The following is a 7,916-nucleotide window of genomic DNA, read 5'->3' as shown; positions in this document are numbered from 1 at the left end:
ACATCCTCTGGTCTAGCCAGACTTGTGAGGTAGAATTCGTGTCATGATAGTGGGAGTGGGGAGGAAGCATTTAGGAACTAGAGGAAAGTTGTACAGTATTTCTCATCATTGCTACATCGCACCCTGACTGGCTCATCTCCTCCCTGAGGCCCCTCTGCAAGGGGATCTCCAGTGTCCTACAAATGGGCCTTGGGTCTCCACTCCGCACTCCCCCCATCATTCACTATGGTAAGATTTTTTGTTCTGATGATGCCTTATACCTGATCCCTTCGACACCTCGTGATCGCATAGGCTCGTGTGCTTCTTCCATGTGGGCTTTGTTGCTTCTGAGCTTGATGGCCGCTTGTTTACCTTCAAGCCTTGAAGACCCCAGACGCTCTACTTTTTGATAGCTGGGAACCATCAATGTGCCTGTGTCTTAATGTTGTCTTTGTCCCTTGGAAGACTTAATATTCTCCTAAAATTATGTGAGTCTAAAGTCTCATTTGTACCCAAAAGCATAACACTGGAAGTGCTCCCAAGAAACAGAGACAAATGGTGACATTATAAGGAAAAGCAGACTTGCTTGAGATATACTGTGGATTGACGTCTGCAGCTATGGCTGCCTGCCCTTTCAAGGTAAATGAATCTAGAGTAGGGACCATGGTTAAAAAAGAGAGAGAATAAAGAAAGATAGAAAAGGAGATTCATGAAGCCAGAGCCACCCTAGTAAGCATGGAAATATTGTGCTTTTGAAAACTGCCCTTTTTATCTCCTATTGAATATGGTTTTTATATAGGTAAATTCATATAGCATTCAAAATATCTACTAATCAATTGTTTGTTACCAGAAAGACTTCTTTCCAGTCAACAGTAGGCTACTAGTAATGTTTTTGAGGAGTTAAAAGTTAAATATGAATTTTCTACTTGGCAGGAGTTCCTAATACCCTTATTGTTCAAGGACCAACTGTAGGGAGTAAGCACTGGTAATACCATGCTTACTTTACTTTACTTACTGGGTTGTATTAGTCTAGGTACTTTGGAGAAACAAATCCACAGTGACTCATGTATAAGAGAGAGTTCTATGTAAAGAAAATGTGCATCACGAAAACATCCCAACCCAATGCTGCCCAAGCCCACAAGTCCAACATTAACCCATTAACCCAACACCAGTCCACAAAGTCCTCCACCTCACAAAACAGAGGCAATGATGCCGACTGCAGGAGGGAAGCTGAGTCAGTGAAGGAACAAGCATCTCAGCACTAGCAGGGGTCTCCACACGGCTGCTCCAGTACCCAGGGCTGCATCGGGATAGGTCCATGTAGCTTCTCCTTGGGGATGTCTTGTAGGAAGTCAATCTTGCAAGCTGAAGCAGGGAACTGCTAAGGCAGCTGCACCCGGTGCAACCATCACAAAACAATAGACCCAAGAACTAGCAAGGCGAGGCTCACCACCCATTTATTGCTCCGCCTTTCAATTAGCCCCACATGTGATTATCGGCCAGGCTGGCACAATTAACTAACTCATGGGTAATCTGTACCTCTCAGCAGCAACAATGATGCAACTGATTTTGTGGGAGTAGCTCATCCACAGTGGGCTAAGTATTGGACTGCAAACCCCCAAGAAAAAGATTTGATCATCTGCTTCCCTACAGATTTACAATCTTGGAAACCCTATAGAGTAGTTTTACTATATCCTTTAGGGTGGCAAGTCAGAATAGACTCCTCAGCAGTAGGTTGGAGGTTTTGGCTCAGCTCATCAGATGTCTAAATGATTTCAGAGAGTCCTGAGGGTGAGATACTGAGAGGGGCCTACAAAATACGTGGGGACCATGACTAGGAAAGAAGAACAAAATCAAAGAATGAATGTAAGAAATTCTAATGAGGTGAAAGACCGAACTTGGCCACTGACAAGTGAGGTGAGAAGGGAATAGAGAGGTAGGAGTTAATAATCACTTCGTTACTTTGAGCCTGGATAATTAGACACTTTTCACTGAACTAAGGAGATCTGACCGGGAAACTGGTTTCAGGGGATAGATTACTTGCTCAGTGCCAGGTAATTTGAATTTCAGGTAAAGGTGAGATAGTCAAGTGAGAATATGCAGAATATTCAGCAGATAGAAGATATGAGGCAGAAGTTAATGGGGGAGGGCAAGGCTAGAATTCTAGAGCTGAGGGCTTCCTTCTCAGTGATGTTAGTGGTAGCTCAGAGAATGCATAGAAAACATCATTGAGAGGTGTTGAGGGTCAATGGTTGATATGAGAGGATCTTTTCTTTTGTCCCTGGATAGTAATCTTATCACTGTAGACAGAAGATATACAATGATTGCCTTGAATGCCATCCAACACCCCCCCACACACACACACACACAATCCAAATCCACTGCCAGATGGGTGCAGTGAAGAGTAAAATTTTGATTCAGGACAATGGTAGTTATATAATCATTTGTCAAGTTAAAAGGATTAAAAGTGAAGGGGTGGAGTCTAGCCTGTTAATCAGGGCATAGCCAATGAGGCCTCTGTGTGGGCATGGCCTTCTCCTGAGGATTTTGGGAACTCCAGTATTCCTCCTTGGAGGTGGGAGACATACTCTCTCTCTCTCTCTCTCTCTGCTCAGTCTCTGTGAGACTTCTTCATTGACAAGCCAGACGGAGATAGGCTGATGGCTGCCAGAGCCTCCGAGCTGGTGAAGCCATATGGAGATCCTTGCCAGAGCTGAGATGCTTACAATGCCACTGGATCCACAAGACTTCCCACTCACTGGCCTGTGATCTTCCTGTATTTGGTGTGATTGCATGGGTTTCGTGGGTCTGAAGAGGACTTTATAGATTGGTATTGGACATATGGGCTAATCTCAGACTAGTGAACTAGATCTGGAATGGGCTGGGATGCTTTCTCAATACTCAACTGCTCTTGTATATAAAGCTCTTAGACACATGTGAGTGTCTATGAATTTGTTTCTCTATTCAACCCAGACTAATACAAGGACAGAGTACAACTATGCTATAGCATTTCTCAAACTGGACAATTATATCTTTTTTTTTTTCATAAAACCTCCTAACTTCCAGTTAGTAGACAAGTGCTTAACAATTGCACCACTAGGCTCCTTGTCTTGAACTAGACATTACTGCCTAGGGTCTTGGGCGGCTAAAGCCATACCACTCTGAACAACGCAGTCTCATCTGGTCTAGAAAGCTAAGCAGGGTCGAGCCGTGAGTAAAAGATCGCCTGGGAAAACCAGTTGCTAGAGAGCCATAGTGTTACAGAGCCACAAGGCTGCAACGGCTACGTGGAACACTGCTCACCAACTGCTCGGTAGGAGAAGGATGTGACCACCTGCTTCTTCAAAGATTACAGCCTTGGAGACCCTGTGAATGACCCTTCTCTAGTCCAATGTGAGTTGAGTTGACTCAACTCATATTGGACTTTATAGTTGAGAACCTTAGGTACACACTGAGAGACACCTAGTTTGAATTGTAATGCCAAAAGAATAGTAGCATCAAGAATTTTAAAAATACAGCTAAGAACACTTTAAAATAGCAGAATGTTGTTCCTAGTTTTCGTTATAAACCAAATCTCAAATTATGTACATTAAAATAAGGTTGCCAACTCAAGGAGTAGGTGTTGTTCACATTGCCCCCCTTAAATTTGTTTAGGCCATGATTTTAAAAGAAACATTTCAAGATCGTTTCTGATTTTTTTTAAGTTTTACAGTTTTAAGTTAGATTAATAAAATAAGGTCTTTTAAAATAGAGTGCTGAAGAGTTCAGTACATTGTATAATCTAAAATAACTATGCTAATGTGTACCTTTATAAAGAACATTATGCAAATGCTTCACTGAATAAGGAAGGAAGATGTCATTATTCATAATGACTAGTGAATATAATTATAAGTGAGTAATTAGGAGAAATACCACAGAAATAAAGAGTATATTTCAAAAGTAGTACACTAGAGATATGAAAGAATGTAAGCCCTTTAAATACCAGGAAAACGTAAGTGAAGTGTGGTTTTCCTGCCTCTGAAAATGATCTGAAGTGAAAAGGTGGGGATGAAAGTTTTATGATGATCTCCAAAGTCCTTTTAATAATTTTAATGAAAAGAACTCTAAGTCTTATATAGACTTGAATAAACCTCTTGTTAGGAGTTGCCGAGTAAGTTCCAACTCCTCTCACTCACTGCATCCATCAACCCTGTAGAGAGAGTAGAACAGAACCACTGGTTGCCAAGGCAGTAAACAGCATTGGGTTGCCTGCTCTTTCTCCCTTGGAGCAACTGGTGGGCTTGAACTGCTGACCTTGCAGCTAGCAGCGCAACATTTAACCCACTATACCAGCAGGGCTCCCTTCAAACCAAAGCCAAGCTCACTGCCATCTAGTTGATTATGATCATAATGACCCTACAGGACAGAGTAGAACTACCCTTGTGGGTTTCCATGACTAAGTTTCTGGCAGTAAAAAGCCTCATCTTTCTACCACAGAGGTTTCAAAGTGTCTACCTTGCAGTTATCAACTAACAACTAACCTGCTCACCAACAACTAACCTGCTATGCCACCATGGCTCCTTAGTAAAGCTATATAGTAGTGAAACATGATCTAGATTACATAATCACATCATAATGAAACATTGCCCAGTCCTGCACCATCCTCATAATCATTCCCTTTTTGGAGCCCATTGTTGCAGCCACTCCACCCTGTCAGTCATCTCACTGAAGACTTCCTTCCTCGTGTTCACTGAGCCTCTGCTTTCCCAAGCACGAGGTTCTTCCAGCTGCTGGGCCTTCCTGGTGACAGGTCCCAAGCACGCGAATGGAAGTTTGCCCACCTTCTTTCGAAGGAGCATTCTGGCTGTGCTTCTTCTAACAATGATTTGTTCATTCGTCTGTCTGTCTGTGAACAGACTAGAGAGCAAATAAAATATAATATTCCTGAGGTAGTTTGGTCCTCTATAAAGCAGATTTTAAGCATTTCTCCCAGAATCACATATAAAAAGGAGATTCACTGTGTTTTATCAATATTTCATTAAATATAAAGGCACATGTAACAACTATTGAAGTTGATTGTAATCAAGTATTGAAGGTGTGGCCTTGCTTATCTGAAATGAACTCCCAAGGTTAGACCCTTGGGTCAAGGGTACAAAGAGAGGTCGTGGCCTATTGTTCATTCTCTGACTTCTAGCTCCCCAAAGCCCCAATCCTTTTGAAGCGATGGCTCAAATATAACAACAAAATCAGTGACTGGTATCATCAGGTGCAACAAGGACGAGAGAATAAAGGAAGTATCCAATGTGGTCTCCCTCTAGCTGGGGCCCTGCCAGAGGAGTCAATATTAAATAAATGCATCCCAAATCCTATTTGCCCAGTTCTGCCCCAATCTTTTTGTTCCTTCACGGGTTCTGCTTCACTTCATAGCATGGTGCTTGGAGTTGTACGAATGAATAGTAGCATTGAGAAAGGACAGGCTCTGGAGCCAGACAATTTTGAATTCTGGTTCCTCCTTTTACAGCTTTGTAACCTTTGGCAGTTCACCTCTCTGACCCTCAGATTTCTCACCTATAAAATGTAAGTACTAGTTGTATTTACTTACAGGGCTGTTGGAATGATGAAATATAAAGCACTTAAAAACAGTACTTGGCACAAGTGTTTACTATTATTATTATTGGCATAAGAACTTTATTTGACCCTGACAAATATACAGATACACACAACCCGCATATGATAATTACAAATGATCTTTTCTCACATGTGATGGTTAAGTCTAATAAATATATTGGTGCAGGTAAAACGTAGGGCAACAAAAAACCTTCACTCAGACTCAGCCATTGAACTTGTAGCTGGAAAAGGCTATTCTGGGAAGAGCTACAATTGAATGTTTATTTTATTTGACTTCTAAGTTTTACTGTTGTTTTTTTCTCTTTGTTCTTTACTGTTTCACTGTGTGTGGCTCAATTAAAAAGATGCTAATACAGTCAGACAGAGAAATAGAAAACAATGTAATATCATCTGGTAAAAACAATAAAAATAACAGTGAAAGTACAATTTTTCACTAAGATTTCGACTCTTACATTGTGCCTGTTTGAAAGGGAAATGAAGACTTTTCTTTTTCATTGGCGATCAGATTGTCAGACCCACAAGATAAGTCACATTATGAAGCAAGTGGAATCCTACCACAGTCCCGTCGTATTTAAGAAAATTTGACTTGGTTTACATGTAATCAGATTGCAAAGTGCTGGACAGAGAAAACAGAATACATCATCTAGTTCTGATGTGCACATCTATCTGCAACTTCTTTCATTTACTTTCTATGTTTAAATGCAAAAATTCAGATTGTTCATCGATTTTCAAAGTTGATGTTGGCGAGCTGTCATTGACAGAGTTGATACAGATGTCTGGGGAAAATGTTAAAATTTAGGAATTTTCCCTTGGGATAAGTAAGGTGCTATAGTGACAGCAACAAATTCAAGCCTAAAATGAATTGATGCTCCAGCTGTGGGTGATTACCCTTCCTCGACACCTGACTCTTCACCTGTCCATTCCAAGGAATGGCTAACCATACGGGGTAGAGAAGGAAGTGAGGAGGAGGGCGTGGGGGAAAAATGGTGAGATGTTGAAATAGCCTACTTTGCCATTGGGAGATATTACTACTATTTATCTCTAAGCTAGCTCTACCAAAGAGACTGCATCATCAATATGTAGATGAAATGGAATGTAGAAATTCCTGACTATTCCACTTCAAATCTTTCCAGGAATGCCCTACCCTTCATTAACACTGCTTAGGTAAAGGATGCCCTGTAGGAACGCCACACATACTTAATATTATAAGTTAGTTTTGCTTTTCATAGAATTAATTTAGCTTCTGGACTCATTTACCTTCTGAAGAAAAACAAATGAATTGAGTGTGTCAGTATAGCGAAGGGATTTAAATTCAGCAGCTCAGTAATAGGAGAAGGCCTAAATTGAGACTGGTTTTTGACACAGTACATGGGGCAAGAAAAGCAAGTGCTAATGAAAAATTATTCATTCAGAACTGCCATTACTAACTAAAATTGTTAGTCTACCTCATGGACCAGTGAGGGGAGAAAAATTGAGGTAATGTAAAATCTGTTACGTAATCAAAAGACTTTAAGGAATTATTAATTATTGAACTCACATAATGCCAAACCAAGATGTTGAAGAGAAATTAATCCTGCTACCTAACTGGTTATTTTAAATATAGCTGACTGATTTTAAAATATTACACAGTTATACCTCATATCTACCGTGAGTTTCAACATATTATAAAACAACAACAACAACAACTCATTGCTATTGAGTGGTTTCTGACTCAAAGCAATACTATAGGGCAGAACGCCTCATCATTCTTCCTCGGAGGCGCAGATGGATCCCATCTGCTGACCTTGCAATTAGGAACCCACTAAGTGCAAGGGCTTCTTTCAACCTACTATGATCACAGCTTAAATGATACTTTTAAAATAACTGTGAGTATAGCATGATCAATATAAAAATTATACTCTAATTGATAATGTAACACATTTTATTAACTTACTTGGTACACATAAACATTTTTTATATGTACCTATGGTGTCCTAGTGGAGTCCTGGTTATGCGTTAGGCTACTAATTGCAAGGTGGGCAGTTCAAAACCATCAGCCACTCTGTTGGAGAAAGATGAGGCTTTCTAGTCCGGTAAACAGTCATAGTCTCAGAAAGCCACAGAGGCACTTTTACCCTCTCCTCGAAGGTCACTATGAGTTGGAATCAATTTGGTGGTAGCAAATTTGTTTTTTTCTCTCCTATGTACCTATAAAGCAGAAACACATTCTACTGGAATAGAATTTGGGTGATTTTATCAGTATGAAAATCAGTGATACCAGGATGTTGATAATATAGATAAGCAATCTACCAATATTTACAAAGAATTTATAGTAACCCAAATAAAACACA

This window comes from Echinops telfairi, unplaced genomic scaffold, assembly GCF_000313985.2.
Source record: "Echinops telfairi isolate 266 unplaced genomic scaffold, ASM31398v2 ScPeMD7_443;HRSCAF=831, whole genome shotgun sequence".
Taxonomy (NCBI): Eukaryota; Metazoa; Chordata; class Mammalia; order Afrosoricida; family Tenrecidae; genus Echinops; species Echinops telfairi.
The sequence above is the reverse complement of the archived record's forward strand: the minus strand, read 5'-3'. Positions refer to the sequence as shown.